Raw genomic sequence first — 22,129 nt, 5'->3', positions numbered from 1 at the left:
GTAATCACTTTTGAGAGGGGTTGTATATTGTTTAGCTAGATGATTGTCAGTTTATGTGTACTTGAATAGGCATGTGCGGGTTATGGTGTCAAGCCAGTAGTAAAGGTTAAAGGGTTTATCGATTTGTTGGGCAAAGCGTTACCATGTTACATAGTTTTGATCTGTTTATTATGAAACCTAATGACCAAGCCAATAGTTATACTTTATTTACTGTGTAAGGCTGTTGTTAAAGCCAGCTGGCCCCTAATGGTGGGGCATCGCATTGAATTACAGTCTATATAGATGATTTTGTTAATCTCATCTCACAGATTACCGTAGTAGACCAGGATTTTGATGTTGGCATTTCATTCTGTCAAACCCCGCAGAGTTTTCACTAAGATGATTCTTGATGGGCCCTAGTGTGAGGTGTTGTATATTGTTTTGCAAACTGGATTTTTCTACCTAGTTGTAATTTCATCTTTTTATATCAGGGTTGCCGTTTTATGTCTCTTTGAATAAGCCTGTATTGGTTATGGTGACCGGCCAAAGATGAAGGTTATAGGCCTGATTGTTGTGAAAAGTTATAATAAAGACTGTACGCATGACCTATTTATTGTGTAAAGCATATTTTAAAGTCAATGCACATTTAAAGTCTGATTGCTGTTACTCTGTATTAAAGCCTAGATATAGGTATTTTGTTACATGGAACCTCGCTGTTTACGATAGTAGGCAAGGTTTTTGGTATTGGTACCCCCTCTAACAAGGATGATAGAAAATTTGCACTATGAGAATTCTCGCCAGGCCGTCCTAGGAGAGCGAGTATTTTGCTTATCCTGCATATAGTTTTGTATACATTCATAATTTCATGACGTTGTGTCTGATGGTTGCTTTGTGGGAAAACGTACGTTTCGTACAGGAGGCCTTGGCTGGTTATGGTGACAACCCAATTATGGCTAGAAAGCTGGTTGGTGCACGGGGAAAAGTTATGCCAAAAGCAATAGGCCTGGTCTGTTTATTGTGAAAAGTTATGATGAAGGCAGTGGGCCTGGCATATTTATTGTGAAAAGCATTTGTTAATGCCTAAGCCTCTAATAGTGGAATGTTATTACTCTGTGTTATCGGCTGTAGACTGGTATTTTGTTCCATGTAATCTCGGACATTACCATGGAAAGCAAAGGCTTTGGTGTTGGCCACCCACTCTGACACCTCATGGGAGTAGAAGATTTTCACTGTGATGATTCTTGTGAAGCCATATTGAGATGTTTTATATGCTGCTTTGCCAACTGGGGTTCTGTACATATTTGTAATTGTATAACCATATGCGTGGGGAAACAGCCTTTACTAAGCAAATGTTACAACGCAAGCCATTTCATCGCATGGCGTTGCAACGAAAAAGGTGTGCAGCAGTGGGTAGAAGGTGTTGGATTTAACTCCAACACATTCCCGACTGTTGCACACACTGGAGTTGGAATAGAAAATTAATCTATTCCAACTTCCAGCGCTCCCCCGACTGAAAGTCGATGTAAAGGTTGGCGTTGCAACGGCATGCAATGTAATGGCATGCGTTGTAACGTCACATATTCATATGCGTGATGGTTGCCAGTTTATGAGCACTTCAGAAAGCCTTTGTTGATTATACTGTAAAACCAGTTGTAAAGGCTATGGACCTTATTGGTTCACTGGGAAAGATTGTCAGATTATTACGTTTGATCTGTTTATAATGAAACATTAGACCAAGCAAGTAGACCTGACTTAGTAACTGCGGAAATTGTGTATTAAATCCAATAGCCTTTTATGGGTGGATTGTTAATGCACTGTGCTAAACCATGCATTTCCTTAAACTGAATCTCACAAATGACTTAGTAAACAAAGGAATTATATTGTTTTGCCCACTGTAATTTTCTGCATTTTTGTACTTTTACTGTGAAAGCTGAAATGAAGAAGTATTCAAATAAATAAGGAGTCAGTCATGGGAAATCTCCATATCATTTATTCTGCTTCCCCTACATATGGGGAGTTTTGCAGCGTGACTCTTTCTGTATTCACTATGCTGTGCATTATTCCGCCATCTAGTGGTTGGGTCCGGAATTGTAGCATTTCTTCTCTTTTTTTAAATTCTATTTGTGGCCCAGGTGGGCGTCGACATACCACCATTTGGGGTCCTTCGTGACGTTGATGCGCTTCCTCTGGAAGCTCCCACCTTTGATTGCCATCTTCGGATTCTTTTTTTCCGACGTTGGGTCTGGATCAACAGTGAAAGAGCTCCAAGAAATTTGGAGAGAAGAATCGACGAAAATAGAAGAGATCTTTGGAATATACCACCGGGGAAGACACCAGAGATCAAGTAAGGAAGAAGGTCGACGACAGTACAGAGAAGATCGAAGAACTGACGTTTCAAAGGAGAATGCGCACACAGGGCGCTCCCTGGGTGCGGTGATGGACAAAACTGTTCAAATTCTGCGCGAACTGCCACCACAAGTACGCGCAAAAGAACCAACACCCGGTCTGCAATCTTTGCTTGCCGCTCGACCATCGAAGCGAGGACTGCAACGCCTGTGCAGCGTTCACCCCGAAGACCCTCGGAGTAAGGGAGAGACAGAGAAGAGCAAACTACAACATGCAGGGGACGCCCCCATCGCTCTGAGATTTGGGACTCTCCAGAGTAGAGGAAGACAACGTAGCAGAGGGACCAGAAGACGTCTTGGTCGTCGAAGTCGAAAAGAAAACGTCGAAGGAGGTAAGAGTCCTCGAACCCTAAACACTCCACTGATACTCGCAAAAGCGAGCCAAAGTCCTCGAAAGGAGCAGGGCCATCGAAGCACTCGACGCAGACTACTGCTTCCAGGGACAAGCAGACCGTCGGATCCTCTGAGAAGGACCCCCAGACGGCAAAATCCCAAGACAAGGGAAAGGCGCCGAAGAGCAGCCACGAAAGAGTGCCTTCGACGTCGAAGGGCGAAGGCCCGAAACAAGTTTCGACTTCAGCATCGACAACCGCGAAAAGTAAAGTCGAGTCCCTCGAAGCCGATCACGCGGCCGAGATGGAAAAGAAAAGGACAAGGCCGAAATGGCGAACCTCTTGCAACGCAAGAAAGACTTCAACGAAAAGTTGAAATTCTACAGCATACCGTTGAAAGCAACGGCCGAAACACAAGGGGGTGTCGAACTTCCAAACGCACCTGAACTTGGAGAGGATCAGGAAAAAGACCTGTACTACAGTACAGCCGAAGGGGAAGAAGACGAGACTTACCAAGACTCGACGTCTTCGGAGGCTCACGACTTGCCGTGGGAAGATCCCGATACCGAATCCCCGGAAGAGGGTGTAGAATCATATCCGTCGAGGCCTTCGCCTCCGGATGACATAGGGATCTACAACCAAGTCATCAAAAGGGCTGCTGACACGTATGGAGTGCAGCTAGAGGGAGAGAAACCCCAGTCTTGCATCCTCTTGGAGACCTTGTTGCCATCCCAGACTAAAAGCCAGTTCCTGCCCATGCTCCCAAGTGTTCTGGACCAGGGGAAGGAGGCATTCAAGGAGCCTGCCATGTGTAGAGCAGTGACTCCACGAGCTGAGAAAAAATATAAACATTCATCAAAGGACCCCATGTACATCCGAGGGTCAGTACCAGCCGACTCGATCATCACATGCACGGCTCGATAAAGAGCAAATATACCCACAAACTCAGGTCCACCACCAGACAAAGAACGCAAGAGGATGGACTTGATATGTAGGAACATGGAAAGGAGTGCAGCTATACAATGGCGCATTGCCAACTTCAATACACTCATCAACAGACACGCATACCAGCACTGGGAAGAAGTGGGAGAACTCCTCAAGCACGTACCAGAGAAGGGCAAGCCACCTGGTAGAAGAGGGGAAGAACATGGCAAATACAGGTTTAAAGTCGGCCCTAGACGCAGCGGAGACATCTAGCAGGCAGATGATGCCGGGGATCTCAGAAAGGAGACATGCCTGGTTAAGGATTTCGGGTTACAAGAATGAGGTCCAAAACAACATCCTCAACGCACCCTTCAACGGGGAACAACTGTTCAGAGCACCAGTTGATGAAAAATTGACCCAGCTGAAAAAAGATAATGAAACCGCAAGGTCTATGGGGGCGCTGCAGTACAGAGGTTTGGGAAGAGTAACACCTTCCAGGAGACCAACAGGCAGAGGAAATAATCAACCTAGGGCAACACACCAAACCACCCAGCAAGGTTATCAATGGGGTAACCAGGGACAGCAGCAGGGACAGCACCAGCCGAACTGGCAGTACCAGCCCGAGGACAATCCTTTCGAGGGCGTGGCCGAGGAAGGGACAACGGCCAGAGGGGGAAGTCAGCCTCCCGCAGGAGAAGTGACTCACCAGTAAAACCAACGCACACCTGGATGAGACCTAAGGAAGTGCAGAAAGAGTCCAGACAAAAAAAAAAAAATCAAAAGCTTCAACAGCTCCTCCAACACACAACACCTGTAGGAGGCAGATTAAGACACTTCCTCTAGGAGTGGAGGAAAATAACATCAGACAAATGGATATTGAACCTCATAATATATGGGTACTGTATAGACCTGGAAAGGCCACCGCCAAACAGAAGGCCAGGGGTCAGAGTGCGCTCAACAAAAGAACGGACACACTTGATGCAGGAAGCAAGAGAACTGCTAAAGAAAAGAGCCATAGAAATGGTACCACAAGAACAACGAAACAAAGGGGTATACTCAACCTACTTCCTCACACCAAAGGTAGACGGAACATTACGTCCAATTCTAGACCTCCGGTTCTTAAACCGGTTCATAAAGACTCAAAGGTTCAAGATGACCTCGCTCCAAGAGGTCATACCTCGACTACAAAAAGGAGACTACATGGCAACTATAGACTTAAAGGACGCCTACTTGCACATCCCCATCCCCATCAACAGCAAACACAAACTTCTCCTCAGGTTTATAATCAACAAAACTCCCTACCAGTTCACAGTGCTAGCTTGCGGACTAGAAGCGGCACCAAGAGTCTTCACAAAATGTCTGGCAGCAGTAGCAGCACACTTAAGGAGGAAGGGGATAAACATATACCCATACCTCGACGACTGGTTGGTAAAAGCAAGCTCATACCACAAGTGCAAGAGGCGCATAGAGATAGTGATACAGACGCTTGCCCAACTGGGGTTTTCGATCCATTGGGAGAAGACGTCAATAGAACCAGAACAACTGAAGAGGTTCTTGGGAGCAGAGATCAACACCATACAGAGCACGGTGATTCCATGTGCAAAGAGGACTCTGGCAATATGCAAATTGACGCGTCTTTACCGCAAGGGGCAAGCTCTGACAGTGAGGTCTGTGAGCAAAATGATGGGGGTGATGGCATCATGCATACATTTGGTACCAAATATTCGCCTACACATGAGACCATTCCAAGAATGGATCCAGCAGCAATGGTCACAAGCGACAGGGAGTCGGGAGGATCTAGTGGTTGTCACACAGACAGTAGAGCAAGAAATAGCGTGGTGGAACCAGAAGAACTTAGCACAGGGGAGATCATTCACACAACCAACTCCAACTGTAACCATTACAACAGACGCCTCCCAGAAGGGGTGGGGAGCGCACACAAACAACCTCAAAGTAAGGGGGCTGTGGGGACTTCAAGATGCTATAAAGCACATCAACTACCTAGAGCTCAAGACAGTGTTCCTAGCCTTAAAGGCCTTTCAGAAACTGCTGTACGGACACAGAGTACTGATACAAACGGACAACGCAACTACCATGTTCTACCTCAGCAAGCAAGGAGGGACACTTTCAGCAACACTCTCCCGACTAGCGCAGGAAATATGGAGATGGGCAATCCCCAGGAAAATAGACATGTTAGCAATACAACTACCAGGGAAGGACGATGTAGAAGCAGACTGGCTCAGCAGACAGACGTCAGCATCCCACGAATGGGAGATCACCCAACAAGAAATCCAGAAGGTATTCCACAAATGGGGGACACCGCAAATAGACCTATTTACAACACATCAAAATGCCAAAACTTTGCATCCAGAGTACTGTGCAAACAGTCCCTGGGGAATGCGCTATGGATAAGCCGGTCAGGGACATTTGCCTACGCTTTTCCACCAATACCGCTACTACACAGGGTACTGAACAAGTGCAGGTTCAGCAGCATGACGCTCATCCTTATAGAACCCCAGTGGGCCAGACAAACATGGTTCTCACAAATCATGGCGATGTCACACACGCACAGGTTCCCTGCCAGGAAGGACCTGCTAACGATGCAAGACTGAAGAGTACTACACCCAGAACCAGAAAGCCTCCGCCTACCTGCCTGGCTCCTGAGGACCTAGAGTTCGCACACCTCAAACTAGCGGCAAGCACGTTGGCGGTACTCAAAGGGGCAAGGAGACCGACCACAAGAAAGTGCTACTTAGCAAAATGGAAAAGATTCACCGAATGGTGCATTGGGGAGAAACAAGGATTACTAAGGAATCAACAGTACTAAGATAGTTAACGCATCTACTGCAGAATAAACTAGGCTACACATCCCTAAGGGTCCACTTAGTGGCAATTATGGCTTACACAAGAGGAGAAACAGGGAAATGTTTCTTCACCTCACAGGTGGTAAAAAGATTCCTAGACGGTGCAAAAAGGAGCGCACCTCCAAGCAGAATGCCAGCACCAGCATGGAACCTCAATGTTGTGCTAACACAGCTGATGAAGGCACCATATGAGCCTATTCACAAAGCTACACTGCATATGCTCACACTAAAGACAGCCTTCCTAGTAGCTATCACATCACTGTGAAGAGTAAGTGAATTGCAAGCGCTAACACTGCAAGAACCCTACCTGCAAATACACAGTGATGGGATTGTCATGAGAACGGACCCGCATTTCATGCCAAAGGTGGTGTGTAAGTTGCACATCAATCAGACAATCCAAAAACCTTTCACAAGCACAGAGAGCCTTACACTCACTGGACTGCAGGAGGCCAGTGATGCACTATATGAAAAGGACAAAAGAGTGCAGGAAAACAAAGCAATTTTTTGTATCCTTTGCCAGCAGTTTTTTGGGACGACCAGTTTTCCAAAAATACCATTGCACGATGTATTGCACAAACCATACTGCTCTGCCACAAACAGGCAGCTTAGCCATTACAAGGAGCAGCTCATGCTCACTCAACTAGGAAGAAAGGAGCAACAATTGCGTTTCTAGTCAACACCAATTCAAGACATTTGCCAAGTGGCTACATGGTCTTCAGTGCACACGTTCACTAAGCACTACTGTGCGGATATCCAAATGAACAAAGAAGCGCAGGTGGGACAGAAGGTCTTGCAACACATTTTCAGTAACCAGTGCTCATCTTCCACCCAACCTCCACTATGAGGAGAAACCGCTACAAAGTCGATGCACAGCATAGTGAATCCAGAAAGATTCATGCTGCTGCAAAACATAGTTTCTTACCTGTCTGTGTAGTTTTGCAGCTTGAAGACTTTCTGGATTCACTAGCGAACCCACCCTCCTCCGCCAGAAAGATGAGACAGGAGGATAAAAGGGGGGTTGAAGGTGAAAAGACTTTACAAGGATTAAATAAGAAAACAAAGAGAAAAAAGAATCCGAAGATGGCGACCAAAGGGGGGAGCTTCTGGAGGAAGCGCGTCAACGTCACGAAGGACCCCAAATGGTGGTGTCTATGCCCACCCGGGCCACGAGAAAAAAAAAAAGCGAAGAAATACTACAATTCCGGACCCAACCACTAGATGGCGCAATAATGCTCAGCATAGTGAATCCAGAAAGTCTTCAAGCTGCAAAACTACACCGAAAGGTAAGAAACTATACGTTTCTGAGCATTTGCCAGAGAGTCTCCTTAACCTTACAAATGACTCCTTGTATACATTTGTAGTCACATAGGAAATAGTGAAAAACAATGATCTTAACAAAAAATTATCATAAAACACAAAGGACCTTGAGAAATGCAGCTGTAGTTGGAAGATTTCAGACAGCTCGCCATTTATCATTAACAGTTGATTGGTTTCTTTCCTTTACTTCAATGTGTGGTTACACTTTTAAACGAACCATTATTCAGGGACCTTGACAACACAGTGGGCAGTTTGAAGTATTTACAATTAATCTTATGGGAACTCGTGCAGCGTCCGCTTCCTTGCTGGCTCTCAGGCTCTGGAGACCGTTTACAAGACTAAGTGAGAGATGAACGCTTTCCTTTAGTGATCTTTGAACAGGAAGTAAAACATTCTGCAGTCAAAGCCTTTCCTTTGGCATGTAGTAAAACTATCTTTCCATGAACTCAGCTGCACTGAGCCAAACCTGTGTATCCTGGGAATAAGTTCATGTAAAGAGTAAAGAAAAGGGAGAAAAAGCAGTATTAAAAAGGACCATCTCTCTATGTCTTCTGTTTTAATGCCTTTTTTACACGGGCATTCACTCTCCATCTGCATCATCCATATAATTTCATGATTATCTGGGGTTTATCTGTGACACCATAGCTTTACTTGCATTAACACAAGGCTTTGGGATACATGCTGAGATGCATGCAGGTAATATATTTATGAGAATACAAACTGTTACCAATATTGCCAAGCAAATTAATATTTCTTTCATTAGCCAGGAGCCCCCAGACCTAAAGAAGGACTCCAAATCATTCCAGAAAATTCTTTTGGTTGCCTCGTGCTCTTGATGCCCAATATCATGCCGATTTTCCAATACCTTATATACACTTGGTACATCTGGTATTTAAAGGCAGCAATCGGTTTTAAGCATCCTACAGACTCCACTCTTCCCAGCTAATATGTCTAAAACCAACTGGTTTTGTAGAACCATGGTCCTCACAGCAGCCACCTTAACTGTTAGGGTTCCTAGTGCTGCTGAGGTTTCATTTATTGTTGCCTCCCGTAATCTAACCGATTGTCTTATTTCTCTGAAATTAAGGGCTACTCCTAGCATCGGTCTTTATTTATTTATTTATTTATTTATTTGTTTTTTTTTTTGTCCTCATTGAGTAACCCTGCAAGTAAAGGAGATCTCGGGGTCCTTTCTCTATATCCCACTTTTGCCTTCCTGGCAAAGTTGCTTTTTTTCCTGGAATTTCAGAGAGAATAGGAACCCCTTACTTCCACATACTTTAGAAGAAGGTTTCTTATAGGATGGGGGGGGGGCGGGGGGGGGGGGTGAGCTAGCCATTCTGGCTACTCTTTGAAGCCTTCATCAATATTGTGTTACTCACACATAATCATCGGACTTAGTAGCCAAATTTCAAAATAGGATACCATACCTTCTAGCAAGGTAGGTATCAAAGCTTTATCGATTGATAGAGTCAACCCATATGCAGCTTTTCCCATATCTCCCAAAATGTATATCTCTTAGAGAATGGTTTCTTTTTTTATTAAAATTGTACACTTTTAAAACTGAGTATAGCCATTCCCTATGGAGTGGAGGGGTAGGACTTAGCCATGTTATACACACTTCTCTCCTGGCCAAGAGTATCAATAAAAAAAACAAATTTTCCTGAGCCTTAGTTACGCTTCCCACCACATTTACGTCCGTCACCCCAAAGATAACTAAATCAGTACTTACAGTTAGCTGTCTTCCCACAGCCTCTTCTAAAGTCTTACCCACCTCCGTCCAGAAACCATCGGATTGGGGCACTGCCGGAACATGTGCAGGTCATCTGCATTCTGCAGTCCACATTTCGGACAACTCTTCACTGCTGCCCCATTAAATTTAGATAACTTCTTTGGCGTCCAATACGCTCTGTGTGGTAAATAAGTGGTTTCTTTTTAATGCAGCAGAAGTTACAATAGACCAGAATTTGCTCATTGATACTTGCCATAGATTATTCGTATCCAGCGTCGGCAGATCTTTCCCCCATATTCTCCCTGGGATCCGGGAGACTTCCTCCCCAGCTGCGATAAGGGCCCAATACCAATGCGATATTTCTTTTTTAAAGGGATCCTTCTCCAGCATCTTCATTTCTAAAGGAAGGTTCCCCTTTCTATTTTCTTTTAGTGACTTTGCCCAGCTTAATAGTTGATAGTATTTAAATTTTGATAATGGGATATTCTTGATTTCAACTAGTATCTCCCAGTCCAGTATTTTATTCCGAAACAACAATTGCCCCCATTCTGTTATTCCTGCTGATTTTAGGGGAAACGCAAGAGTGTCCTTAAGGCATTCTGGTGTACTTGGCGAATGCCAGATCGGGGCTTTGTCACTAAAAAGAGGAATATCTAAAGTAGATCTTACACAATACCACAACTTAGCGGCAGACTTCAAGACCTTCAGTTTTATTTTTTTGAAGTGTTTCGGGTGACCGAACTTGTATAAAAAGTGACGTGTGTTATTTGTCATTATCTGTAGAAATATTGGGTAATGCGCATCTGGGCCTAACAAAGTCCTACAAGATTTAAATTGAAAGGCTCTGCAATACTCCAGGAGGTCAGGACTGGCAAGCCCCCCTTGTTCTTTCCTTCTCCTAATTTTATTCCAGGCGATTCTCGGTCTTTTTGAGGACCAGATTAAGCTCGACAGCTCTCCCTGGATCTTCTTTATAGTTTCCCTTTTAAACTCCCAACGGGATAGCACCACAAATGAAAGTAAACTTCGGCAGGACTGACATTTTAACAATGTTCGATTTACCCAGAATCGTTAATGGAAGACCACTCCATACTTTCAGGAGCTTTTTCACCTCGACCTCTATTCTATGGATGTTAATGTGGGATATTTTATCCAGGTTTTTAACTAAATCGATACCCAAGTATCTGATTTTATCCTTACAGTAAGGACTCGAAAAGGCCTCGTTCCAGGACATGATTTCAGTTTTGGCCTGGTTTATCTGGTATCCCGAAATTTTCCCAAAATTGAGTAGGGTCTCTTCTAATGCACATTGGGCTTCTTTTAAATCTGACGTAAAAATCATAAGATCGTCAGCATAAAGAGCCACTTTTTTATGCCAACTTTGATAACAAAACGGAGGGATTAATGGATGCATCCTAAGACTTTCTGCCACCGGCTCGATGTAGAAGTCAAAGAGCAGCGGAGAAAGTGGACACCCCTGGCGAGTTCCTCTCTTTATCTGGATATTCTCAGTGAGTTTACCATTAATTAATATTTTTGGTTTTGGAGAATCCATAAATATTAGTTACCATATTCAGAATATTATCTCCTCGGTTAAACTTCTTTAATACCTCACTTAAGTATGTCCAGTTCACTCTATCGAACGCTTTAGCTGCGTCAATGGTGATTATTGATAGGGGTAACCTTTTGCTAATTGCAATATCTATTGTTCCGATCAACTCGTGCGTCAAATCCTGTAGATGTCTTCCTGCCAAAAAGCCCCTTTTGATTGGAGTTTATCAGCATCCCTGCGATTCTTCCTAGTCTTTTTGCCATGATTTGAGTGAAGATCTTATAATCACAGTTCAAAATAGATATTGGGCGGTATGAGTCGCACTTTTTGGGATTTTTTCCTGGTTTTAACAGGATGGAAATTGTTGCATCTTTCCATGACTCTGGAATTTTACCCTTGTGCAAAAAGATTTTATTAAAAAGTGCCGGGGGGGGGGGGACCAAAATATTTTCCAATTATATATAGAACTCATTTGGGAGGGTGTTCGGGCCTGCCGCCTTGCCTCTTTTTAGATTTTCTACCTCATGCCTTGATATTTCTGCATTTAGCTTTTCCTTCTCTTCCAGCGGGAGACTAGGGATGTTTTGCGCGTCTAAAACGTTTTTTATTTCCCTGGTAGTAGGGTTACAATCTTCCATGTAGAGGTCTGTGAAGAAGGCGGTGAATTCCTGTTTTATTACAGCCTCCTCTGATCCATTCTGGGATGTATTACGTGGGTCTATGCTGTCAATTTTATTTCTCACTCGATCCGTTTTGGTTTTCCAGGCTAGCATTTTTCCACAGCCTTCCCCATATTCATAGTGGGCCAATTTGCTACACTCCCATTTCTCTCTGATTCGGTCTTCCAGTAGTTCAGATAACATTTCTTTTTGCTTTGATCTTCTAAATCCTGAGTCGTGGGAGTTAGTCTATCCGCAAATATCTGTTGGTCAAGTGCTTTGATGTTACCCTCCAACTTTTGAATCTCATTCTTGAGCCCCTTGGATTTAAATATAGCTAAGCCAAAGATTTTTCCCCTGGTCACCGCCTTATATGCATCCCATATGATTTGGGGTGAGTCGCCCTCACTGTTATTCTCAAAATATAAGTCTGTCTCTTGTTTAAGTTGGTCAGTAATTAGGGGGTCCAGTAAAATTGTACGGTCCATCGTCCATCTAGGTGCAATCATATCATCTTTCAGATATAGGGTGATCTGAACTGCCGAATGATCCGAGAGATGGGCTGGGAGATGGACCACTATTTGGATTTTTCTAATAGCCCTGCATCTATTAGGAAGTAATCAATTCTTGATTGAATTCCTAACTTCTTATTCCTAAAGGTATACTTAAGCTGCTAATCTCCCTTTTCTTTCCAGATGTCAATTAAACTCGGATCCCTTTTATAGATTCCTAACCATTCTCTCATCTTGGGAAGATTATTCAGTCCCCCCCCCTGGGAAACCGATCCGCTTTCGGGTCTAGAATGATATTAAAGTCCCCGCCTACGATCATTGGACTTGTAGCTGTGATCAATTGAGAGTATAGCGATTGGAGTGGGGTGGGATCGTCTACATTTTTACCATAATAGCCTACCACCGTGAAGAATTAGTATACTAATTTTGGCTAATGCTCACCTTCCCTTTGGATCAGTTTCTGTTGTTACTATTCTTGCTTTCAAGGATTTTTTGAATAAGATGGCCACCCCCTTTTTTTTTGTTGAATATTTTTATTGGCATTTAAACACTCGGAAAACAGTACAATCAACGACTATCCCCGGTCAGGGCATGTCAATATACAATTATCATCGCATAAATTTCCCAGCTATGAGTCAACAGTACATGGGTAAATCGTTGCCCCCCCTAGTCACCCTGCAGGATAATCCTTAGAGGCCCGCCCCCTGGCGTCCCCCCGTAGGCATAGTATATACTCGCAGGGCGCGGGGTCCCCACACAGATGGTACCCCCATGTAATTGGAGCCGCCAAATAAAGTTCAAACTTTAAACAACCACCCCCTACGATGACCCTCCCCCCCCTCCGGCATGACTACTTGACAGGATACCTGATGATACATTGAAGACGATGACTCTACATCTCTGACCCTCCCGATCCAGGCCCGCCGACCCCCCAGTTGCGCTATGTTCCAGTCGCTACTTAATAACGCACTCTTGATTTGTACATATATAAGAGTCAACCCAGTGAAGTGTTTTCATGATTTCTTCCCACTCTTTTCTCAATAGGTGGGTTTCCTGTAAGATTATTTTTTCGCTGTCGATTGATTTCAGATACTCAAAAATCCTCCTTCGCCTGCTCTTTGTACATAAGCCATTAACGTTCCATGAAGTTATTTTTACATATTTTAAATTCTTTTTCATCTTTTCCTACCTTTTTGGGTACTTCCCCAGTCCCTTCGCGTCACCCCGATTTCTCCCTTCCTTTTATAACATACATTTTGCTGAGTACCAATTTTTTTTAATTTTTTGTCCCTAACTTGCTCCCAACCCCCGTGCATTCCCCTTTTTCCCTTTTTCTACTCTTCTTTCCAGTGAATAATTTAAACCGCTATTATAAGAAAAAAAGGCTGTTGACCCCCCCCCCCCCCCCCCCCCCCCTTGGCGAAGCCTCCCTTTCTTCTTTTGGGCTTTACTACTAGCCCACTTTGAGCTCCGTGCCAGAAAATAAAAAGTTTCTGAGAGTATGCTGCTACTCACTTCCGCAAGGTATACTGTTATATACTGTCATTGTACCGGTGTCTGTACCTATGGCTACCACTATTTCCGAGTCTGTTCACGCATTTGATCTAAGAAGATTTCAACTTCTTTGGGGTCTCTGATATTGTACATCTTATTTCTCCACATGATCCTGAGGGAAGCAGAAAATTTCATCTGGACAGTTGCTCCAAGAGACTTCAATTCTGGCATCATCTGTCCTAGCTCCCACTGCCTATCTTGCGTTACCTTTGCAATGTCAGAGCGAAATTTAAAGGACCAGTCATCTTTATTATATGAGCCCCTTTTCAAAGCCTCACTTAAGATTCTCTCTTTAATAGTGTAGTTCCTGAAATTTATTAGAATCTTCCTTGGGTTTTTCCTCTCCTTAATTTTTCCATAAGGGTCCCTATGCACCCGTTGAATGTCATCTTCCAGTGCAAGTGTTTTACTCCAAGGAAACTGCTCCTCTAGAAGTGAGATTATAAATTTCTTTATTTCTGAACCTTCTCGCCCTTCTGGAACATTGAGAAGTCTGAGGTTGCATCTTCTAGACTGGTTCTCTAACGCTTCGAGTTTTTCGTCAATGCTTTTATCCTTTGCCTTTAGGGTTCTAATTTCCTTTTGTGTTTCCACTTTTTTACTTAAACCTTCAATTTCTGCTTCCACTGAAGAAACTCTCTCACTCAATGCATTTAGCTTGGCGTCGAGCAACTCACATTTTTCCTGAATCTTATTTTGGTTCCCCTCAGATATTTCAAGCCTTGATTTAATTTCGTCCAGCACCTTTTCCAGCAAGACATCAGTGCTGCTTCGAAATTTGTCTTGGGATGCATTTGAATTTTCAAGTGGGCTTTTAGCTGGACTAATAGGTGTAATTATAACTGGACTCTGTACTGGGCTGAGGGACGAACTTTGGGTCTGAATTAGGATTGGAATTGAGGCTGGAGATTGATTTTGAATCTAGGTCAGGACAGAGTGATCAACTACCTCCCCTGCTAAGCCTTCTGGCACAACCGTAATTGAGGGATTTTCCATTCCTAATCTAGGATTGACCTGGTTTCTCGGGTCTTTATTTATTTCTCTGTTTTGCCCACGATCTTGAACCCTGAAGTATAACCTTAAAGAGGGAGTAATCTTTACTTTCGGAGCTTTACCCCCCACCCCTAATTCCACATTATCCCCTAGGAGCCTCTTTTATGACTTGATTTATTTGCCTGTAAATTCGGGGCTTTACGGGAGATTCTTTTAGTAATACGTGGAATAACGGGCTGATTTACCACTGAGGGTACGCTTGTATTAAGAAACTGCCTGTTCTTTAAACAGTAAGAGGATCCCCCTTTCGCCTCACTGCTTGTGCCTGCCCCTCTCTCTGGCAAGGGGGGCTTTCCAACAATACCCTGATCTAATAATTGGGCCTCCCCCCCCCCCCCTCCTTCCAGGAGTAAAGCAAGTCAGAATGTAACACTTTATTGGGGTTAACCAGCCCCTCAACAGCAGGGGGGAGGGTAGTATTCTCAAATATACTCTGCTTTATTTGCATTTATTTTTACCCCCTCCACCTTTGCCGCAAAGAGCCTGCTTACCCGATTCATGTGTTGCTTGCGCCAGAAGTAGGATCTCTCTAATACCTTAACTCTTGTGGTGTTTAACTCCAACTCCTTCAGTGAGTCTACTTCCAGCTCTTGGGTTCGATATACACCGTGGAGAATCTGGGGGGGCAATTTATTTATATGCTTTTCAGAAACAGGCGAAAATGCAAAACAACCCCTCGAAGAATCTCTTTCCCCTTTCCCCCCCGAGTAAACACTGAGATCCGGCTCACAGCTCTCCTGCGGTTTCTCTGAGCCAAAGAGGCCGCCTCCCACCAACCGGAGCAAGCCTGGAATGCAGAGCCACGGATGGATTAACACCGCACAGCTGATCGTAAACCGGCCTCAACCTGACCTACCTCGAAGAACACCCAGGCAGAGATAGAGCCCTCGAGATCGGCCACCATGTCTTAACAAGCCCGCACTCCCGCCGCTACCCCCAAGTAAGTAATAGAGAAGGGGAATCGTGGTGCTCGGAGGTGACCTCAGCAGCGTAGCAAATGCTTCTTTTACCGCTCCTCAAAAGTAGGGAGGCAGTAGACCCAGCTCGATCTCAGGCAAAGTGATATAACAACGTTAGAAAACAGGTGGAGGGGAAGCGAAATACTTTAACAAGCTCCCCGTTACAGCAGTAGCATTCCTCAGATTTAAGAGCAGCACCTTCCCAGGCTTACTTCAGCCGCATGTGGCAGCATTCTATCACAGCAGCACGGAGCTCCCGACCGGACTCCTCGACCGGCCGCCATCTTCTCCAGCTAATATGTCTAAAACCAACTGGTTTTGTAGAACCATGGTCCTCACAGCAGCCACCTTAACTGTTAGGGTTCCTAGTGCTGCTGAGGTTTCATTTATTGTTGCCTCCAGTAATCTAACCGATTGTCTTATTTCTTTGAAATTAAGGGCTACTCCTAGCATCGGTCTAATCTTTTTTTCCTAGATATCTTGCTTCTTGATCTGCTGTATCTGTCTGGTTTATTCTTCTCTTTCTCCCAAGTATGGAATTAGGGTATACCAATGTATGTTTTCGTAAGTGGTTTTTAGGTCGAGCCTAGGCAGGATTTTGCTGTTGGAGCACTCCCCTTCCCTTAGTACAAATGTTTTTTTAGGACATTTTCTTCTTATTTTATGCCAATGAGCATTGGTGCCCTAACACTGCTGCCTTACTTCACCCTATGGAAGAGCGAGCCTGGGTATCGCTTCCTATAACACAAATTTACTTTCTCAAACGGACACAGTCGCTCTCAACCACCATTTTTGTGTTCACTTTTATAACCTGTCTCAGTGTCGGCATGGATTCTCTTGTTCATTCTATCTGTGCTGCTTCATTCCCACTCGTAGCCCCCCCGCGCAAACATTTCTGTTCACCTTGTCCTCCTCTCCATTTTCCACAGCACACGCAGTCCCAGACAAAGGTGTGGGAGGCACGCGGTGCGCATGCTTTGCGAATGAGGTAGAACGGCTTTCCTAGCAGCTCTGGTGCACTCAGCAGAGGCAGTCACCGGTCAACAGGTGGCCTTAAAGGACACTGGCAAACGCTCGCGTCAGCTGGTGACCGGGCAACGGATTGGTGAGGCTGATTGATTTTAATGCACTCTTCTGCGCACCTGACAAGAAAATCAGCTGGCGTGCAACTGGATTAATTAGACATTTGTGGTTACACATTTTAGTAGTGCCTTTTGGGAAACCATATTTCGCTGCTCGGTGGGTGCTATACATGTGGTGTCTGGCTACCCTTTAGCAACGCCTTGCCATCATTCTTCTCACTGAGCTAGAAAGACGGTATTCATTCTGCAGAGGGTGTTGTGCAGGCAGTGCTCGCTTTCACCTCACAGTGGCTGTGCAGTACATTTCATCATGCGTGTGCTCCTCCTGCCTTTTTATCGTCATTCCCACACTACTCTGCCCAATGTATCATGTTTGCCGTTTCTCAGCATAATTTTGGTGCGTATCCTAGTCCTGTGGTTAGCTGCTCTCTCTTCTGTGTTAATTACAGTGCCAAGTATTTTTTGACATCTGCAAATTTAACAATTGTGTAATTTGTGTTTGGCTCAGGAACCGCTATAAATAGCCCAAGCTGTGAGACAGGGCACTGTGGTGACCGTAAAAGCTTTTCAGAAGTTTCGAGCTCTCAGTATTCATAAGGCATGCGTTCAAAGGGAAACATCTGGCACTTTATTCTACCCGATACAGAAGTATGTCTAAGGATGTCCCCAAAAAGACATTGTGACTGAAACGTTGACCCCCAAACTTCACCCTTCATGGGTATCCGTGACCCCCCTAGTCTCGCAGAGAATCCCAAATATCGTTCGATTCGGCACACCACTTGTGAAATCATCCTTGTCCCCTTAAGACCACCATATCTAACATGGCTGAGGGTCGCCTTGAGCGGGCTTCAAGTGGCTTCATGCCAAGCCTGTGGACCGTCTGGATGCTGGTCTGGGGTCCCTGTAGATGAAAACTTCTGTCCAACCCTAGCTTGCTGTTCTACTTCTTGGCAACAGGAGTACATTGGTACTACTGTTGGCAATGTCAGCAGAGAGGCCAAGGATTGCCGGGGCACAGAGAGGGCAACCTCCTGAGCCAGGCTGATTCCATTGCTGGGGACTATCAGAAGCTTGCACTGCATGGGCAGTGTGAGGGGCTTTCCCTGGTGGGCACTGCGAGAGGGTGGCCCCTATGGAGAGTGTGAGACGTTAGCATGATCTGGGGGGACGTGAGAGAAGTGTGAAGAAGAGACACTACTGGGCAGCTAAAGAAGCGGTAAGAGCGTGGAAAGGTGAAAACATTTCAGTAATTTTACTAATGCAAATCACTGCATTTTATTCACGTATTGAGGAGCTGACCTCGTGAATGAGTCGAAATGACATTTTTAACCGATCGCTACACTTCCCGGCCCCCACCTCCCTCCCCGAATTTAGTCCCCTGGAGGCCCAAGTAATGATGGGGAACCTGGGCAGAGGGGGGTGTCTCGGATTTACCGCTCCTTGGTGAACAATGGTCCCCCGTCCTTAGACTCGCTTCGGGCCCGGTGGGAGGGGTGGTTGGGCCCCCTGGAAGACGCGGATTGGAGGGACGCCCTTAGGGCACCCAAGACCCTCACGACTTCCTCCAATCTGTGTCTAGTCCAACTCTATTACCTCCACACGGCTTACCTCACTCCGGTGTGTATGTTCGGCGCTCGCTTGCGGTCCTCTCCAGCGTGCCCGCGTTGCACCCACGCTCTAGCCGATTTTTATCACATGGTATGACAATGCCCCGCTTTTGCACCGTTCTGGGCAGGGGTGGAGCGCGAGCTTACGCAAGCTCTAGGGTGGGAGGTCCCTGATGACCCGCTATGTCTGATTATGGGAGTGTTCGACGACCTTGATGGATCACGGGCCGACAAGCGTCTTTTGGGCACGGCGGTGGCAAAGCGTGATATCACCGCACTTTGGTCCCAGGCTAGAACGCCCTCCGTGAGGGTCTGGAGGCGGGGAGTGGACTGGTGCGGTACCCAAGAGGAGCCCCTCTTCGAGGCCCGAGGCTTCCCAGAACTCTTTGGCAAAATATGGGGCAAATGGTTTAATCTATTGCCAGTGTGAAAGGTCTAAATAGTAGTGTATGTGCTGAGCAACGGGCGAGGGCGGTGTTTCGCCCACAATCGTCGTTGAAGTCAAACGCATCCTATTTCATACAATGTATCTGTATACTGTGTATGTATGCTACCAATGGGTTTTTTCTTTTTTGTTGTGTAAAATTCAATAAGGTTGATTATCAAAAAAAAAAAAAAAAAAGGGCTGACTTTTAACACATAAAGTAACAATTCTGCTTGAATGGTGCAATTTTTTGGGACAGCATTTATGAAGAGTGAGGGGGTGGCTTTAAGTGACACCTCTCCCCAGACTCCTGTCTGACAGTGCATGAGACTCGCGCAGGGTCGGGCAGTAAACAAAATGTAAAGTCCTGGCCCAATTTGATTTTTCTTTTCAGGTCTCGGCTGGCGTAGAAGCGCGCATGCGCTCCTCGCCTCAAGACTTACTGTAACCAAGTTACTACTCTCTACTACTCGCTCTCTACTAACTCTCTACTACTCACTCTCTACTACTCACTCTCTGCTACTCACTCTCTGCTACTCACTCTACTACTCACTCTGCTACTATGTACTACACTCCTTACTCTACTCACTCTACTACTCCCTCTCTACTACTTACTCCCTCTACTCTCTACTATGCGCTCTCTACTATGCGCTCTCTACTATGCGCTCTCTACTATGCGCTCTCTACTATGCGCTCTCTACTATGCGCTCTCTACTATGCGCTCTCTACTACTCACTCTACTAATCACTCTCTACTACTCACTCTCTACTACTCACTTCTCACCCTCTACTACTCTACTCCTCACTACTCTACTCCTCACTACTCTACTCCTCACTACTCTACTCCTCACTACTCTACTACTCACTACTCAACTACTCTACACTACTCAACTACTCTACACTACTCACTCTACTACTCTCTACTACTCACTACTCCTCACTCTCTACTACTCACTCTACTACCACTCTACTCACTCTCTATGGCTCGCTCTCTGCTACACACTCTCTACTACTCACTCTCTACTACTGACTACTATTCTCTAATACTCACTCTACCTCTACTACTCGCTGCTCTACTACTCGCTGCTCTACTACTCGCTGCTCTACTACTCGCTGCTCTACTACTCGCTGCTCTACTACTCGCTGCTCTACTACTCGCTGCTCTACTACTCGCTGCTCTACTACTCGCTGCTCTACTACTCGCTGCTCTACTACTCACTGCTCTACTACTCACTGCTCTACTACTCACTGCTCTACTACTCACTGCTCTACTACTCACTGCTCTACTACTCACTGCTCTACTACTCACTGCTCTACTACTCTCTACTACTCTCTACTACTCTCTACTACTCTCTACTACTCTCTACTACTCTCTACTACTCTCTACTACTCTCTACTACTCTCTACTACTCTCTACTACTCTCTACTACTCTCTACTACTCTACTTTACTACTCACTCTACTACCTCTACTCGCTCTCTACGACTCGCTCTCTACTACTCTCTGCTACTCAATCAATCAATCAGTACATTTATAGAGCGCGCTACTCAACCGTGAGAGTCTCAAGGCGCTGGAGGGAGGGGGGGGTCGCTACTGCTCGAAAAGCCAGGTCTTGAGGTGTTTCCTGAAGGTGAGATGGTCCTCGGTCAGTCGTAGGTGTGCGGGGAGGGAGTTCCATGTTTTGGCTGCCAGGTAGGAGAACGATCTTCCTCCGGTGGTGGTTCTGCGGATCTGTGGGACGGTGGCGAGGGCGAGGCTGGCAGAGCGTAGCTGTGGGTGGGGGTGTAGAACAAGAGGCGGTTGTTGAGGTATTCGGGGCCATTGTCGTGGAGTGCTTTGTGTGCGTGGGTGAGGAGCCTGAACGTGATCCTCTTGCTGACGGGGAGCCAGTGCAGGTTTCTCAGGTGGGCGGATATGTGGCTATGGCGGGGATGTCAAGGATGAGTCGTGCTGAGGCGTTCTGTATACGCAGGAGTCGTTTCTGAAGTTTGGCTGTGGTTCCTGCATATATGGCGTTTCTGTAGTCCAGTCGGTGACGAGGGCCTGGGTGACGGTCTTTCTGGTTTCGGTGAGGATCCACCGAAAGATCTTACGGAGCATGCGCATGGTGTTGAAGCACGCTAACGAGACGGCGTAGACTTGCTTGGTCATTGTGAGGGAGGAGTCCAGGATGAACCCCAGGTTGCGTGCGTGGTCCGTGGGTTTTGGTGCGGAGCCCAGCGCTGTGGGCCACCAGGAGTCGTCCCAGGCGGAAGGGGATTGTCCGAGGATGAGGACCTCCGTCTAGTCTGAGTTCAACTTCAGGCGACTGAGTTTCATCCATTCTGCGACGTCTTTCATTCCTTCCTGGAGGATGGTTTTGGCGGTGGCTGGGTCTTTGGTGAGGGAGAGTATCAGTTGGGTGTCGTCGGCGTAGGAGATGATGTTGATGTTGTGTTTGCATGCGATGGCGGCGAGGGGGCTCATGTAGATATTGAAGAGGGTTGGGCTGAGCGAGGAACCTTGAGGTACGCCGCAGATTATCTCGGTGACCGCTGAGCGGAAAGGAGGTAGGCGGACTCTCTGGGTTCTGTCGGAGAGGAACGAGCTGATCCAGTCCAGAGCCTTTCCTTGGATCCCAGTGTTGAAGAGGCGGGTTATCAGGGTGCGGTGGCATACGGTGTCGAATGCAGCCAAGAGGTCTAGGAGGATCAGAGCGGTTGTTTCTCCGTTGTCCATCAGGGTCCTGATGTCGTCGGTGGCTGCGATGAGGGCGGTCTCGGTGCTGTGGTTGGCTCGAATTCCGGACTGGGATGGGTCGAGCGAGTTGTTTGCCTCGTGGAAAGCAGTCGGCTGTTTATTCACTCTCTACTACTGACACTACTATTCTCTAATACTCACTCTCTACCTCTCACTCTCTACCACTCTCTACTTCTCACTCTCTACTTCTCACTCTCTACTTCTCACTCTACTTCTCTCACTCTCTACTTCTCTCACTCTCTACTTCTCTCACTCTCTACTTCTCTCACTCTCTACTTCTCTCTCTCTACTCACTCTCTCTCTACTCACTCTCTCTCTACTCACTCTCTCTCTACTCACTCTCTCTCTACTCACTCTCTCTCTACTCACTCTCTCTCTACTCACTCTCTCTCTACTCACTCTCTCTCTACTCACTCTCTCTCTACTCACTCTCTCTC

At 45.9% G+C, this 22,129-nt stretch overlaps 1 protein-coding gene across 5 annotated transcripts in view; it reads left to right on the top strand.

Annotated features, from left to right (window-relative positions):
- The window catches only part of ZMYM3 (zinc finger MYM-type containing 3), a 682,395-nt gene that overhangs the window by 32,705 nt on the left and 627,561 nt on the right, over positions 1-22,129 (top strand). The window lies entirely within an intron of this gene.

The sequence above is a fragment of the Triturus cristatus genome, chromosome 5_2 (assembly GCF_964204655.1).
Source record: "Triturus cristatus chromosome 5_2, aTriCri1.1, whole genome shotgun sequence".
NCBI lineage: Eukaryota > Metazoa > Chordata > Amphibia > Caudata > Salamandridae > Triturus > Triturus cristatus.
This window is presented reverse-complemented; position numbering and strand designations above follow the sequence as displayed.